The 17,583-nt window shown below is 34.5% G+C and overlaps 1 protein-coding gene and 1 pseudogene across 2 annotated transcripts in view; one reads left to right on the top strand and one right to left on the bottom strand.

Moving 5' to 3' along the window:
- The window catches only part of LOC127837315 (neurogenic locus Notch protein-like), a 516,941-nt gene that overhangs the window by 265,758 nt on the left and 233,600 nt on the right, over nucleotides 1-17,583 (bottom strand). The gene's annotated exons all lie outside the window — the stretch shown is intronic.
- The window catches only part of LOC127837316 (kinesin-associated protein 3-like), a 45,370-nt pseudogene continuing 31,212 nt past the window's right edge, over nucleotides 3,426-17,583 (top strand).

The following is a 17,583-nucleotide window of genomic DNA, read 5'->3' as shown; positions in this document are numbered from 1 at the left end:
TTGAGACGCAAACCTTAAGTAACACAATATATGTATTTCATTTTGCAGATATTTAACAGAACACTTCCCAGAATGTCACATATGTACGGCGTTGACCAGAACCATGTAACCGTTGGAAACCGTGATGGAGCAAGTTTCACTCGAGAAACATACACACTATTTAATGCTCATAAAATGTGTCCGTTTGCGAGCTACGTGTATTGACATTTAAATATGGTTGGTTTGCAACGATTACAGCATTAGTCACCGATTGAAATTTGATGTTGTGTTGACAATTAGCTAAACAAAAATACATATGTATGCGTTTTACAATTGGCGATGCATTCGAACATGTGATATGAAAAGCTTTACTTAGTAAGTAAAATTTCTTGATAATTGATAGGCAATCAGTAAAAAATAAATCAATTAAGTTTATTGAAGTTCATTGCAAGCTATAATTAGATGAAAAATATATATGAACAAATAAAGCGCAACAAATGCGAATGGGTGCATACTGAGAATAATAATGTAAAGTGAATGAATGGTAACCTAATAATTACCATATGATAGAACAGTTAACATACATAGGTTTCACGTGAGAATGTTACTTAATTAACATAGAAAGAATTTTTCAATTAAACAAAAGATATCATTTTGTATTTATAATTAACCGTGGTATCAAAAATCGGTGCCTTATTTCAGAATACATGCATTTTAAGCATTCAAAAACGTGATATTCATCTTCTATTTTAGTTCTCTAAGTATTCCGCAGGTCTAATTGAATGCTTTTCCGAAACTGTGAATAGAACGTCGAAATTTTGCTATTGACTGTAAATATCGAAACAGCATTTCAATGTTCACAAATCGTTCTAAAGTAAGAAGTGTTTTACATCGATTATGTGCATCGAATAGAAGCATAGAAGAGCCATACATATTAGTGTGCCATGCAGATTCAGTGAATCTTGTTTAACTGCTCTATACAAAAGTGGGATGTCCCTTACATCTTGAGAAACCCAAATAAAGACGAACCTATATCTAAAAAGGAGCTAATTAACTCGTGCTTCTCAGTGTATCCGCAAAATATAGCATCAAACAATTTGAATAGTGTGAAATAACTTTTTAGATGTATGCTGCTGAAAGAAGGCTTAGGCAATATTTGAACACGTCCAGTAAGATGTATACCCATAATGGGCAAACGGCCACAGTAACTAAAGCTGCTACAGTTAATAAAACTGTCGGTAGTTTCATTATTGCATTGGGAACATTCGGGTAATTGCAGTTAAACGAATATTGTTTTTATATAGTTTAAAACTATTTTGCATTATTAAGCTCTGAACGCTATGTTTGAGAGAGCTCTTTGAACGACGAATGATTAATAAATATATATCCTTCAGTGAACAATGCACTTGTGCATACGACTCTTGTATTTCATCAAGTGATCAAATACACTCTGACTACTCAACAAACGCATCCGAAAATAAAGACTCGAATATTAAAAATATTTTGATTCCATTTTTAATATAATATTGTTAAATAAAATACTATATATAAATTCAAGAAAATGTACACTTATGGAAAATTTGAAATAAATCTTTCACTGGGTTTGTATATGTCCATTTCACACCTACGGACAAAGATCTATGTATATGGTATTTCCTGATCACCAAACACCCATTATACATCAACGTGAGTGTCAGGTTACACTCTGCTATGTAGTTTATATACAAATGTTACATATGTTATCAACAGCTGGTTAAAGTCAATGAAATGCATGAAATAAAACGAGTGATCTTTAATTTCTCGACATCTTTGTTTACCCGTATTGCGAATGTTCGAAATGTGTGGGCACGTGACATCATACACGTACATTATACAAAATGAAACATAACAATAGTAGTAAACCAGGAAAAATTAGTTTCATTCCAAATTTATTCAATTTAATATCCATTTTTACCACAAGCATGACGTAAGAAAACGAAGCAAAGAAAAAAATCAACGATTGAAGGAGAATGAGACGAAAACAAAGCAGTGATCAATAATTATCGCTTTTCCAAGTAAAGCTTAATTTTCACACAAGTTTATCAAAATTGTCCATCAACCAGTTTACTAAACTTTACAATGCTAGAAACTCGACGGAATGATAACTGTTATGTATAGTTCAAGTCCCACATGGGCAGGTGAAAACATGACACATATAAAACATGAAAACCTATAATTATTAATTAATCCATGAACCTATAATTATACATACAACAATGATCAAACCTAGTGTGTGATCTGACCACTTTGATAAGTGTTGAAAAATAAAATTGTAAGGTGTTGGACGGAAATCGATCGTTGGGAATGTATGTATTTCTATTTCCATTGAAGAAGTTACATTCATCTCAAAGCCTATATTTAAATTTTATCTGCATTGATCTCTCTCTACATTATTACATCTTCCTCTTTCAATAGGAATGTTAGGAACTGTACATTTACACGCCTAATTTGCAATATCATAAGGCATACTATTAAAGTACAGTAATTCTCATATACAAAATCATTACTTTAAGTTCTGTTCTGTAGAAAATCGCTAGATTCTTTAGCCCCTATTCTGTACTATTACCCCTTATAATATCAGTCAGCTTTTTAAAACTGGTTATAGATTCAACCCCCTGGTCAATCCAATAATCAATCTAAATCATAAAGAGCCTTGACAATTTTTACCAAAAAAACTAAACCGTTTCATTTACAAATGGCAAGTTTAACATTCATTAGTTATTCCATTAGGTATGTGCCGATAGGTATGTGCAGAGGCCCCTGACTTGGTATCCTTCAAGCAGGGGCTTTCCTCACTCACCTTCTAATCACTGTTAGGTGTCCAGCTTCAAGTAACCCTAGTGATTCCCATTGCTGTGCCTACCGCGGCCACCGTAACCGGAGAGGTCTGGGTTGAAAAGGAGAAAACGAGGCTGGCAAAACTTTTTACTATCTCTATACTTTTAACTATCAATCTCTTCTATCTATCCTATCATTTCATATCTTTCTCTTGACCTAGCACCACCCGTCGCGTAATAATCAAGTGTGATTGCGCCGACGTATGATGTAGATGTAGAGTTTATTTTCATGCCAAACGGTATTTGTTCACTACAGTGATTTGTAACCTATTGATATAAATGCGGTTCGTACATAATCTCTAAACGGTCCATTACAATTTAAATTAAACAAAACCAATACATTAATTGTATTGGTAACATGTTCTGTTTATCAACGAGTTTACTCATAAAAAGTATATTTGTATTTTACAAAATGTATTTATTCATTGCGTAAGCTATACAACTTTAACCGCTTAGAGATTGAAAATATTTTTGTGATGGCTGCAGACATAATTTTTCATTTGTAAACAAAAGGATTTTCAAGTGTTGCGTAGACGTTTATGACTAATTACCCACCTTTTCAATATGAATATGCAGCCAGAAGATGCTAGATACTAAAAAAGGTTCCCGTTTTTGTTTTGTTTTGAAAGTGACATTGTTACTAACTAAAATTATCCTATCCGAATATGCGACATCCGAAAATTTACTATGTTGTACTGACATTTTTTTACGATTGTAGCGATTATGTTAAATATGCTCCCAGGCATGAGCACAATAAGTAATAATTGGAAAAACTAATATTTTACTTGATTGATGATTTGAAAAATGCTAAATCTGTCAAACAAAGGCCTTGAAAAGATATATGGTGGATGAACCAGTTTTCGAACACCTAAGGAATTACAGTCCGTTTAAAATGCGTAAATGACTTATATCTACGTTAGCGTTACCGATCGCCAAAATCGCCATTGGCTATTACAATTCATGGCTGGCAATTAAAAATCAGATTTTCATGAAATTGGCGATTGAAAAAAATACTAAATAGACCCTATGCTTTACAAATGCACACTCCAGGGATGGAAATTAGTGGTTGCCAGTGAGCCCGGGGCAAGTAGATTTTGGCCTGGGCAACTCAATTTCAAAAGTTGGTAGTCTGGCTGGGCAACTAAGCTTGAAACAATTCAGTGCAATGAAAATTGAATACAAATTGGCGACCATGGATCAATAATGATTTAAATAGAATTCATTATTAAAATATTAAGGCATAGGAAAGGATTAAATTCATGCTCATAATTATTCATAATACATTAAAAGTGTGTAATGTGAGTAATATTATGTAATAAACTATTATTTTATTTAAAGAATTTAGTATGTACACATGACACAAAATGTACATATATCTGGGCTCGTTACTCTTTTTAGCTGGGCAACCAAAATACTAAATACTGTTGCCCGTGCTGGCAACCAATAGTTAAAAATGAGTTCCCATCCCTGCACCATACATGCCATACGTCCCGGATTGTCCGGGACAGTCCCGGAAATGAAGAACTTGTCCCGCTGTCCCGGAAATCTGTCAAATGTCCCGGATTTTACAAAATCCATATATACATATACCTTATCTTAGGCTTAATTGCACCTCGAATCTGTGTATATCTGCAGCGTCTCCATGACAATGCCTACCCGAATACGCAGACTACGCTACGTGTCAAAATCGATCAATTAGCAGGGGTCCTGTTATCATATCGATTGTCTCACGTTCGCGGTCAAACCGAAAGGCGGCATTGTTTAATGTGGTTGTTGATTGACTTTAATCTACTACGTCATTATTTCCCGCTGCGTAAGGGCAAAGGATAGTTGTTCACACATCTGAAGTCCAACATCGCTAGGTAAAAAATCAAAAGCAGTTTATGTTCGCACGTTTAACCGACAAAGAAGTTGAGTAAAAAAGTAAGCATATAAAAACGTCATCCTCACTAGGTTTATTATTGTCTTGTTCTAAACCCCTAGTAAACATAACGTTAAAAATAATAAGTGAATTTGAATTGCGTTCGCCATGTCAAAACTTTTTATTAGCTCATCTATTTTTTGAAAAAAAATTATGAGCTATTGTCATCACCTTGGCGTCGGCGTTGGCGTCCGGTTAAGTTTTGCGTTTAGGTCCACTTTTCTCATAAAGTATCAATGCTATTGCATTCAAACTTGGTACACTTACTAACTATCATGAGAGGACTGGGCAGGCAAAGTTAGATAACTCTGGCATGCAATTTGACAGAATTATGTGCCCTTTTTATACTTAAAAATAGAAAATTTTGGTTAAGTTTTGCGTTTAGGTCCACTTTTCTCAAAAAGTATCAATGCTATTGCATTCACACTTGGAACACTTACTTACTATCATGAGGGGACTGGGCAGGCAAAGTTAGATAACTCTGGCGTGCATTTTGACAGAATTATGTGCCCTTTTTATACTTAGAAAATTAAAAAATTTGGCTAAGTTTTGTGTTTAGGTCCATTTTATTCCGTAAGTATCAAAGCTATTGCTTTCATACTTGCAGCACTTACTAACTATCATAAGCGGACTATACAGGCAAAGTAATGTAACTCTGACTGGCATTTTGACAGAATTATGTGCCCTTTTTATACCTAGAGAATTGAAAATTTGGTTAAGTTTTGTGTTTAGGTCCACTTTATTCCGACAGTATCAAAGTTATTGCTTTCATACTTGCAACACTTATTAACTATCATAAGGGGACTGTGCAGGCAATATTATGTAACTCTGACTGGCATTTGGACGGAATTATGGGTCCTTTATACTTAGAAAATTTGGTTAAGTTTTGTGTTTTGGTCCACTTTACCCCTAAAGTATCATAGATATTGCTTTCATACTTGGAACACTCGCAAATTATCATAAGGGTACAGTAAAAGGACAAGTTGCATAACTCTGGTTGTCATTTTTACGGAATTATGGCCCTTATTTGACTTAGTAACTTTGAATATTTGGTTAAATTTTGTGTTTCGATCCACATTACTTCTTAACTATTAAGGCTATTGCTTTCAAACTTCAAATACTTTCATGCTATCATGAGGTTCCTGTACCTGGCAAGTTGAATTTTACCTTGACCTTTGAATGACCTTGACTCTCAAGGTCAAATTATTAAATATTGCTAAAATTGCCATAACTTCTTTATTTATGATTAGATTTGATTGATACTTTGACAAAACTACTCTTACCTGACATACCACAATAGACTCCACCCAAACCATCCCCCGTGCCCTCCCCCCCCCCCTATTTTTTTATTTTTTTTTAAGATCATCTCACAAATGACCACCACACCCTCACACTATACCCCCCACCCCACCCCCCCCCCAAATTATTTTTTTTGAAACTGTTAAAAAACACAAAGATTTATTTTTATTATTTTATGTTTGAAATACCGTCCAACCATCGCACCGTAGAATCCCCCCCCTCCCCCCACCCGAATCCCCCACCCCTAATTTTTTTTTTTTTTTTTTTAAGATCATCTCACAAATGACCACCACACCCTCACACTATACCCCCCCCACCCCACCCTCCCAAATTTTTTTTTTGAAACAGTTAAAAAACACAAATTTTTATTTTTATTAATTTATGTTTGAACTACCATCCAACCATCGCACCCAAGAATCCCCCCCCCTCCCCCCCCACCGAATCCCACCCCCCCCCCTATTTTTTTTTTTTTTAATTTTATTTTTAAGATCATCTCACAAATGACCACCACACCCTCACACTATACCCCCCCCACCCCACCCTCCCAAATTTGTTTTTATTTTGAAACGGTTAAAAAACACAAATTTTTATTTTTATTAATTTATGTTTGAACTACCGTCCAACCATCGCACCCAAGAATCCCCCCCCCTCCCCCCACCCGAATCCCACCCCCTCCCTAATTTTTTTTTTTTTTTTTTTAAGATCATTTCACAAATTCACAAATGACCACCACACCCTCACACTATCACACTATACCCCCCCCCCGACCCCACCCTCCCAAATTTCTTTTTTTTTTGAAACGGTTAAAAACCACAAATTTTTATTTTTATTAATTTATGTTTGAACCCCCACCCCACCCCCCCCACCCCCGATTTTTTTTTTCGCATTTGGAAAATAATGTAATAAATGTCCTCACCCCCACACTATACACCCCTCTTCACTCCACCCCTCCCTCCTTTGTGATTGAAAATGAGAGTCCCTTCACCTTTAAAAAGAAAATAGATGAGCGGTCTGCACCCACAAGGCGGTGCTCTTGTTTATAAATGTTATAAATGAATAATGGCTTATCAACAACTACACACCGTCATACCCTATAACAATAACGCAGTGACGTCACCATCTATGTTTAGAACGCTTACACTGAAAACACGTGGCTTGTATCTAGTAACGGAAGTAGTAATGTTTAATTTGACGTTAATAGATTAAGTGTATTTTGGATAGGCTTTCGAACTTATGCAATTAACGATGCGAAACAAAAAAACGTACCAAAAATGCATATGTCTATAAATATCGCTACATTTTATACATGTCCCGGAAAATCGGCAAAAGTCCCGGACAATTTAACTCAATGTCCCGGAATTGGTCTGAAAAATTATGGCATGTATGCCTGCACTCTAAATGCCAGTTTTCAGGCTGTATAAATCGCCAGAAACATCACTAAGATTACACAGATATCACCCTTACCAGAAAGACCCCAGGGGATAATGACGACCGCCTAGGTCGATAATCCACATGGCTAATGTCTTAATTGGTCACGCTTTACACTGCGACAAGACTTTTAGAATATTTGGGTTACTTGGCAATTTACGTGATACGTGTAATGACCTATGCTACAGATGTTACGAGTCAACGTTATCTCATCAACCAGTACAGAATTGTCATTTAATCAGATGGGCGGAGTTATGGCATTGACATAGCCACTATAAACTAATTTCCCAAGCAACAACGATTTTGATTGGCTAAAAAAGTAGATAAGAGTTACTTCCCTTTACAGTCGCTATGCGACTCGAAAGACCGATTTAGAAAGTGAGTAGCAGATTCCAGGAAAAATGGATGCTGCAAACGAAAATGGAAAGTCGAAGCAACATAAATTAACACAATTCTGTAAAAAAGAGAGTGGACAGAATAATGTAAGCTCAGGAAATGACCAAACGTTAGGTTCGCGATCAGGGGACGTCTAAAATAGTGCAGACGTGAATGCAGAATCGGAAATGTCTACCTGTTAAGTCTCACGGTTTCGCCATGAGTCTCACGGTTTTTGACATGCAATGACGGTCTCATGCTGACTAAGTAATTTCTCACACATTTCTTCAAAAACAAAAAAAAGAAAAAAAGTAATGTTTGGATTTAAAAAAATGTCGTATAATTACTAACGAGACGGGCTGTTTTAGTGGTTTCTAACCTAAAGACCACATGTACCGAAAACTGTTTTACGGTGTTAATGTATCATTATCACTACGCCACCAGTATCTGTAAACAAAAAAATCAGCTGCAAAATGTCAACAAGTGGCTCATTAGCAAAGAAACAATTTCAAGCAAAGAAAGGGCTAATTTCAGACAAAAAAAGTCTTAATTTTGCTCAGGAAATAGCCCCAAAACGTACCACAGATGATCTAAGACAGATGGCTTATATCGGCCGATATGACTGAAAATTGCGGATATGAAGACATTCACTATTCAAATCCTGCAAAATAAAGTCTGTACTTGTCAGAAGATATAGGCCATATGAATTTATATAGTATTCAATCGTACAAATATCGGCTTTACAGATTCAATTTTGGTATGTATTTTGCTTTCGGAATTGGTGACCGGTCGTTCAGATTCGCGGATATGAATTGGGTGTTACTGTAATTAAAATGCCAATGAAAAACACTTAAAAATTCATTTGACTTTAACATTACACATGCACGTAGTGTATTTTTGTTCATAGAACAATTTGCGTATCAAAAAAATAAAGGAAAAAGCGTTATCTGTTCATATCACTTTTCAGTTATATCCGCAGTTATGAGTCATATACGCATTTTAGTCATACCCAAGGAATTACGTTAAAATTGAAACACTTAAAATAACAAAAACATAATGTTTAAACAAATGACTAACAGTTCAATCATTTAATAACTTATCTGTACAGTTTTCCAGCAGATCCTTCAAGAATTCATAACAATGATTCCCTGGTTATGGTCACCTCTAGCAGACAAAACAAAATGGCGGCCTATGTAAACATGACCTATTACCGGACAGTTGATAAATACTTAGTACTCCTGTATATACAAAGTCACATGACTATCGTGTGACCCAGACTCGGAGAAAAAATCTGCGTCAGCTGCAATCAAAATTGCGAACTAAAATATGCTTTTTGGTGTGTAAATGCATGTTTTGATAAATACATTCAAAAAGTAATAGCAAAAAACGCATGAAACCATGTTAATAACAATAAATGCATTACTTTAAAGGGGCCTTTTCACAGATTTTGGCATTTTTTAAACTTATTCATTAAATGCTTTATATTGATAAATGTAAACATTGGATCGTAAAAGCTCCAGTAAAAAATCAAGAAAAAAAATAAAAAAAGGAAAAGAACATTGCCCGGAGCAGGTTTCGAACCAGTGACCCCTGGAGTCCTGCCAGAGTCCTGAAGTAAAAACGCTTTAGCCTACTGAGCTATTCCGCCGAGTACACATTCTTGACGTATTTTATACCTTATATAAGCAATCTTCGTAGTTTCACAAAATTTAACGACAAAAACAGAACTCTCCAAATTATTCAATCGTTTCGCGTTGCAACGCTTTATAATTTTTAGGTTTTAAAATCGTCAAAAGATGCATATAATGGCTATATTAGAGCATGGTTAATGTTCAGTATTACTGTTTCCTCACAAATATCATAACTAAAACGAAAACTTACGAATCTGAAACAACTTTTTTCAATTTTGTCAATTTACCAAAGCGTGAAAAGATCCCTTTAATCTGTTTTCGGCACATTTGTTTCAAGCTCAGTAGGCAAGTTAGAAGGTCATGGACTTCATCTACCACCATTTATTTATGGATGTGATGTCATGCGCACTTTTGTGCAAAAAAAAATAATAAAAAAAATCCGATAATAGGTGCAGTTCGATGACAGGTACTTCAACAATAAATCAAACACGACTTTTTGTAGTAGTGATTAAAGATTTGAAGTTTTCTTATATATTAAAGAATGTTTTATTGTCCATTAATCTTATCTTTCAAAACATCTGTTTACATTTTGTTGGTTATCAGATTGCTTTCAATGAATGCCAGAGTCTTCATTGCTTACATGTCTGCATTCATTGATTTTTATTTTTTGCTTAATTTTCAAACGTACCCATACCAGCCCAATTGGGAAAAATTATCCCAAAAAACCCTGAATATTGGCATCGTAACAGTGGTCGCCAAATCTTCAAATCTTTAAAAAAATCTGTCAGTCAATAAGCTTTTTGTCCAGCTGAGCTTGGAATATTTGAGGTTTATTATTTTATTTTTATTATATTGACTGCCTTGAATATTTTTGCCACTCGGAATGAGTTTCTGTCAGTCCAACTAAAATTTACTACCTATCTGACTGAGAAGATCTAGTTTGCCTTTATTGCAAGGATTTCCAACATCATCATATTTTGATGGCAAACCGCTCCACATGTTCCAACAATAAACATTAGAGCTTAATACAATATGAAATCAAAATCACCTGTAATCACCAAAATTTAATCACTGTATTGTCTTCAAAGTGGAGGCATTTGTCTAAAACTTGTTGTGAAAATCCTGGTATACAATTAGTTAAAGAAGATTTAAATTTAAATGTAGGTATCATGCCCCAAACTAAAACCGCCCATTCAGAGAAAATCTGAAAAATTTTCTTTGTTCAGCTGAGCTTGTATTAATTGAGGTTTATTATTATTATAATTATTGTTTAATTATAATAAACTTTCGACATGATTTATTGTATTTTAATGCGATTTAAACCAATATTTTACTTACATACAGTATTATTTATTGCCCCAAAAGTGGTATGGTAATTTGAATGTAAATTGTAGTGGAAATGGGCTAAAAAATTTGAAATTTATGTTGCTTTCGAACTTTTTTCTACAAACCAATGGTTTTTCACAAACTCTGATAATAAATAAAGTGTTGAAATCTGGAACTTTGGATATGTTCAATGGCTCGGTACTGAATTGCTTAAAAACCCATTTATAAAATGCTCCTTCACATATGCCTATTTGGTTGAAATGTTCAGTTTCTTTGCCTTTTTGGTGTCATGTACTTTGCTGAATAAACAGACATACTGACTAAAGCACTTCTTTGGCCTTGTTAGACATTGAATCAGGTTGGCATTCATCAACAGTTTTTGTTTTCTGGAAGCCATACTTTGACAATGGCAGGCTTCCATGAGGCTGATGTCCTCTGTTAATTAGTCCCCTACCGGTGAAACCGGAGAGGGACTTATGGTTTGTGCTCTGTGTGTCTGTCAGTCTGTCACACTTTTCTGGATCCTGCAATAACTTTAAAAGTTCTTCATATTTTTTCACGTTACTTGAAACATGGACAGATGGCAATATGGAGATTATGCACATCATTTCATTTTGTTCTTATGTCAAGAATTCTGGTTGCTATGGCAAAAAATAGACTAGAATTATTGCTGAAAATGGTGCATCCTGCGATAACTTTAAAAGTTCTTCATATTTTTTTATGAAACTTTAAACATGGATAGATGACAATATGGAGATTATGCACGTCATTTCATTGTGTTCCTATTTCAATAATTCTGGTTGCTACAGCAACAAATAAACTACAAATATTGCTGAAAATGGTGGATCCTGCATAGGTAGGGGACTTTCATTTCTTGGCAATAGTCTTGTTCTTTGTAGTTCCTAATGGTGTGACTCACTTTATTTAAAGAAACTAAGTCCTTTATGTTAAAAAGAGCAAACTTTGCAGTTGAAATCAATAGAAGATTAAAATGAAAATTGCATGATTGATTAAACTGAATACCGTAATTACTCGATGTTTTTGGACTCTTAAAAATAATGAACTTTTTTAGTGTCTGAAAATTTACAAAAGAAAAATATTTAAAAATTACAGGTATCCGAAAATTTAGAAACAAAAATTAAGGTGACTGAAAATTATAATTATATTGAATTAAATGCAATAAATCAATGTACAATAATTTTCTTGTGAAATCTTTTTCCGCTTAAACAAATTAAAACAACTTCACAGCTTTGCTAATTTTTGCCAGAAATTATATAGAACAAAAATGTAAAAAACAGAAACATTCTGCTTCCTTAATAGGACGACACTGTTTCAAATGCTGTTGGGTAAATCCATTTTTTTCTACCGGTATACATGGTTATTTACCCAATGTAATGGCCCTCAGGCATGAATCTGCAGGTTTTATGACCTTAATCCCGTTGTAAAAATACATGATCGAAGTGTCAAAAGATGTGCGAAAACAGGGCCGAAAGCTGTAGAAAAGCGCGGTAAAATATACTGTCCGAAAATTAAGAGACATAAATTATGGACGAAAACCCGTATGTCCGAAAATTTAGAGTCTCGAAAAAAAAAATTTTTTGCTAAAAAAGAGTGTGTCCGAAAACTTAGTGTCTGAAAACTTAGAGTAATTACGGTAAATCAAGCAAGGTAATAGTTGTTGCACACAACTAATCACTATAATTTGTTCACTTGCCAATAGCCCAAATTTAAAGCCAAATTGGTGCAACTTTCCCTCGTTTTGGATTTTTTGCAGATGGCAATTGGGAATTTTGTTATTTTCCCCTAATTGGGAAAGTGCACTTGGCAGGTACTTTATATAAATGAGGAAGGAAAAAACATTGCTGGCATGAAACAAGCAACTTTTTTTTAACTTTTGACACCTGGATGTGGGTTTCAAAATGTGTTGAATTTGAAAGTCTTAGTTTTCTTGTCACTGCAGGAAGGTGAAAGGAGGGAGTATTGATGTGCACCCTACAGAGAAGGCCCTGGTGGTCAACTATGAACTGGAGGCCACAATCCTGGGGGAGTTGGGGGACCCCATGCTGGGAGAAAGAAAGGAATGCCAGAAAATGTAAGCAGCTTAGTATCCATAATAGCATTGTGATGACTTTATAATGTATCTACAGTACTTACTTTAGTGTTGAGCATGATCTCTTTACTGTTGCTGTTAAATAAAAATTATAACATAATTTACTGCAGTTTTGTGCACAGCTTTTGTTGATATTTGAATGTATTTAATATTATATTATATATGGTAGTACTAGCTTTGTCTTAGAGTAATAAATGATATATTTTCATTCATTTTGTTTCTGCTATAAAAAAATCAATTTGCAGTAACATGGTTATGAGGTTTTTTATTGTTTTAATATTTGTAACATGTAGTATGTACATCCAGATTTACCTATGGTCTGGTTGCATGCATACTGTTGTTTCCATAAGAAAAAAACTGAATTTGGCAGATGTTACAAATGACCAAATGCCAGATAATTAAATTTCCATTCATTATGCTGATGTGATAACCAGTAATTTAAAACTAATCTGCAAGTAAATATCCATGTAATATATATTTTCATTATTATCAATTTTGAAATTATCAGACTTGAAAACTAATGAATTGGAAAATAATTGTATTAAGTCTGTACTTTGGAAAATATTAGTATGTCAGTTTCAAATCTTCATATTATTATGATGCCAAAAGGTATTGTACAACCCCTCAGAGACTGGGTAACTTTGTTACTTGTCAAATTAAGTCTTTATTTCGACGGTATAATCTCCACGTTTATTCAGAAATAGATGTTCATCAAGGTATTAACCTGTATAAAATCTGTCAGTATAACTTTTCCATTCCATCACTCAGAACACAATTTTAAGATAAACACATATAAAATTTCACACACTTTATTTTTTAGTAAAAATCTAGTATTCAAAGACTACATTTATCTTTAATTAGTTTTCACTCATAAGTTCCATAGAATTTGATTTGTGCAAGATAGAAGCAGTCTACATTGCTCTGACATTTTTTATAGACAATTGACATTCAATAAAAATTTGCAGCATTCGAGTGAAGAGCCTCAATCCCAACAGTGACCTTGGTGCACTGGCCAAGGAGATCATAGACAAGTGCAAGCTGATCCATCCCAGTAAGCTGCCGGAGGTAGAACAACTGCTGTATTATCTGCAGAATAGAAAGGAGACCGGGCCAAGTAAAGGTACAGGGAACCAGTCATTGAAATTAGCAGTTTGCTGAGCAATCCTTAATTCTTATATTAATTTGTTCTGCTTTACCATTATAATGATAAAGATCTCATGTTTACATTTGTTGATAGACAAAACAAAAATGCAATAAAAGAAAAATGCTACTTATAAAAATTTGTATCTAGACTCTACACTTTTAAAAGCATCCCTACCCTTCTAGTCATTCTGAAGCTGAACGTAAACCTTATTATCTGGATGTTTATATTAAGTGTGTATAATTTGCGCTATGACATCATTTTGAAATCAACTATTCTGGTTGTTTTCAAATCAAAGGCAACTTATTATATTTTTCCTAGGTTAATTTTATTGGGGAAATATTTCTGTACTGATTAAAGGGAATTGTTTAAATATTACCAGGTAATTGTTTTATTTAAAACTTTTATTTGATATGATCTATATATATATATTTAAAATTGCTAGTGCACAAAACTATGTACACATTTATTCCTGGTTAATTTGATAAAAAAAACAATCAAATTCAAAGGCGTTAAAAATGCTATATGCTCTTTGTTTTGACATACGTCATTTATATGACCAACTGTACAGAGGATATATTTCTGCAGCCATTTATTTTAAGTTTTAATAGGTTTACTATCTAAAAGTGGATTTAAAAACCAAAATCACAAACAAGTGTGTTTGTTTAACGTATAAGACAATGTGGACCTTGATAATCCTAGACTCCATTCACAAAGTATAGTGAAATTTCAAGTCTTTAAAGCAGCTGTCAAAGTGTGAAAAATATATATAAACATTTTGTATGCAGTGAATTTTTTCAGCATTTTGGGAATGGGGCTAGGTCCCATTGGATCGGGATAAATTGTGACAGTTTTTCTAAATTTGGGAAATAAGTGTTGTTGTTTTGCTAACAAATACTTCAAAATTTAGAATAAAAGTGTTTTCAATATTATATATTATTTTAGGTCCCATTCAGGAAAAATATATAATTTTTTCCATTGGCAAAGTGTCTTCGTATACCAGCCCCCAATTTCAACAAAAACAAAAAAACGACTTTAAAGAACTCTTTAAAATGGTTTGGATTAGTTACTCTCTTAGTTAATTTTGTTATTCTTAGTTAACATTTTGGACATTTTAAAAATTTTAACATTTTAACTGACCACTTGGACACTGCGGGGTTTGAAACTTACATTTTGACATTTGGTGTTATTTTTATGCTTTCAGCTGATTTGGCCCCTTCAATGCCAACATTGCCCAAATAGTTCTGAACTTCAAAGATCCACTCTTAATTGAGGAGCTTTAGTGAACTCAGTAAAGGCTGACGTTAGGATATTATCCCACACCCAACTCCCAACATTACTCTACCAATTTGAATATTTCTTAACTCTACGCGTATGTGATATAATTTGTTAAAGATCATGCCCCAGTATTGACCATGGTTGCTCACACTTGTTTAATGGTCATAACTTTTTAGCTCACCTGATTGCTCAGGTGAGCTTTTGTGACCGGTCTTTGTCCGTCGTCTTTCCGTCCGTCCACATTTGTTCGTAAACACTCTAGAGGCCACATTTATTGGCCAATCTTCATGAAACTTGGTCAGAAGCTTGGTCCCAATGAAATCTTGGTTGAGTTCGAAACTGGGTCGTGCCAGGTCAAAAACTAGGTCACTAGGTCAAAAAAAAATAAAAAACTTGTAAGCACTGTGGAAGTCACATTTCATGCCCAATCTTCATGTAACTTTGTCAAAATGTTTGTCTTAATGATATGTTGGTTGAGTTCAAAAGTGGTTCCGGTCCGTTGAAAAACATGGCCGCCAGTGGGCGGGGCAGTTTTCCTTATTTGGCTATAGAGAAACCTTGTAAACACTCTAGAAGTCACAATTTTTGCCCAATCATTATGAAAGTTTGTCAAAACATTGGTTTTATTGATATCTTGGACGAGTTCGAATTTGGTCCAGATCGGTGAAAAAACATGGCTGCCAGTGGGCGGGGCATTTTTCTCTATATGTATATAGTGAAAACATGTGAACACTCTGGAAGTTACATTTTTTGCCCAATTTTCATGAAATTTGGTCAGAACATTTGTTTCTTTGATATGAGAGTTGAGTTTGAAAATGGTTTCGGTCAGTTGAATAACATGGTTGCCGGGGGGGGGGGGGGAGTTTTCTTATATTTATACATAGTAAAAAAAGCTTGTGAACACTCTAGAAGTCACATTTTTTGCCCAATCATCATGAAACTTGGTGAAAAGATTGGTTTTATATATATATCTCAGATGAGTTCACAAATGGTCCCAATCGGTCAAAAAACATGGCTGCCAGGGGTGTGGGGCAGTTTTCCTTATGTGACTAGAGAGAAACTTTGTGAACGAACACTATAGAAGTCACATTATTTGCCTAATCATCGTTAAACTTAGTCAATACATTGGTTTCATTGATTTCGTTGACAAGTTGGAAAATGGCTCAGATCGGTGAAACACACATTTTAGCTCACCTGATTGCTCAGGTGAGGTTTAAGGATTGGTCTTTGTCCGCCGTCTGCCCGTCCACATTTGGTTTGTAAACACTCTAGCATTCACTTTTCTCAAGCATTCTTTATCAAAGTTGCTGAAAGATCTCAGTCAAGTTTGATAATGAGCAAAATCACATAATTTATGCCATAATTATTGCCCTTAGATTGTCCAAATTTTCATTATATTATACAAAATCCTTGTAAACACTCTAGAGGTCACAATTTTGTTTCAGGTTTTATGAATCTTGGAAATAATATTTATTTTTGTAAGCAAAGTTTGATGTTTGGTAAGGGGGGTCAACTCAAAATATAGGTCACCAGGTCAAATCTTACAAAAACAAAAACACTCCATACGCCAGAGTTTTGGTTCAATAATGATGAAACTTGACCAGGATGTTTGTCTGGACAATATCTAGGTCAAGTTTGATGTTTGGTAAAGATTGAATGAACCGACTCCTCTCAGGTGAGCGTACTAGGGCCTTTTGGCCCTCTTGTTCAATATTTAACATAGCAACTTGATATTTGGCATGCATTTGCATCTCATGGAGCTGCACATTTTGAGTGGTGAAAGGTGAAGGTCAAGGTCATCCTTCAAGGTCAAATGTCTAATATATGGCGTCTGTCCGTCCATCTGAAAACTTTAACATTGGCCATAACTTTTTCACTATTGAAGATAGCAACTAAATATTTGGCATGCATGTGTATCTTCTGGAGCTGAACATTTTGAGTGGTGAAAGGTCAAGGTCATCCATCAAGGTCAAATGTCAAATATTCCGTCCGAAAACTTTAACATTGGCCATAACTTTTTCACTATTGAAGATAGCAACTTGATATTTGGCATGCATGTGTATCTCCTGGAGCAGAACATTTTGAGTGGTGAAAGGTGAAGGTCAAGGTCATCCTTCAAGGTCAAATGTCAAATATTCCATCCGAAAACTTTAACATTGGCCATAACTTTTTAAATATTTTGAAGATAGCAACTTGATATTTGGCATGCATGTGTATCT

This window comes from Dreissena polymorpha, chromosome 7 (assembly GCF_020536995.1).
Source record: "Dreissena polymorpha isolate Duluth1 chromosome 7, UMN_Dpol_1.0, whole genome shotgun sequence".
NCBI classification, from domain to species: domain Eukaryota; kingdom Metazoa; phylum Mollusca; class Bivalvia; order Myida; family Dreissenidae; genus Dreissena; species Dreissena polymorpha.
This window is presented reverse-complemented; position numbering and strand designations above follow the sequence as displayed.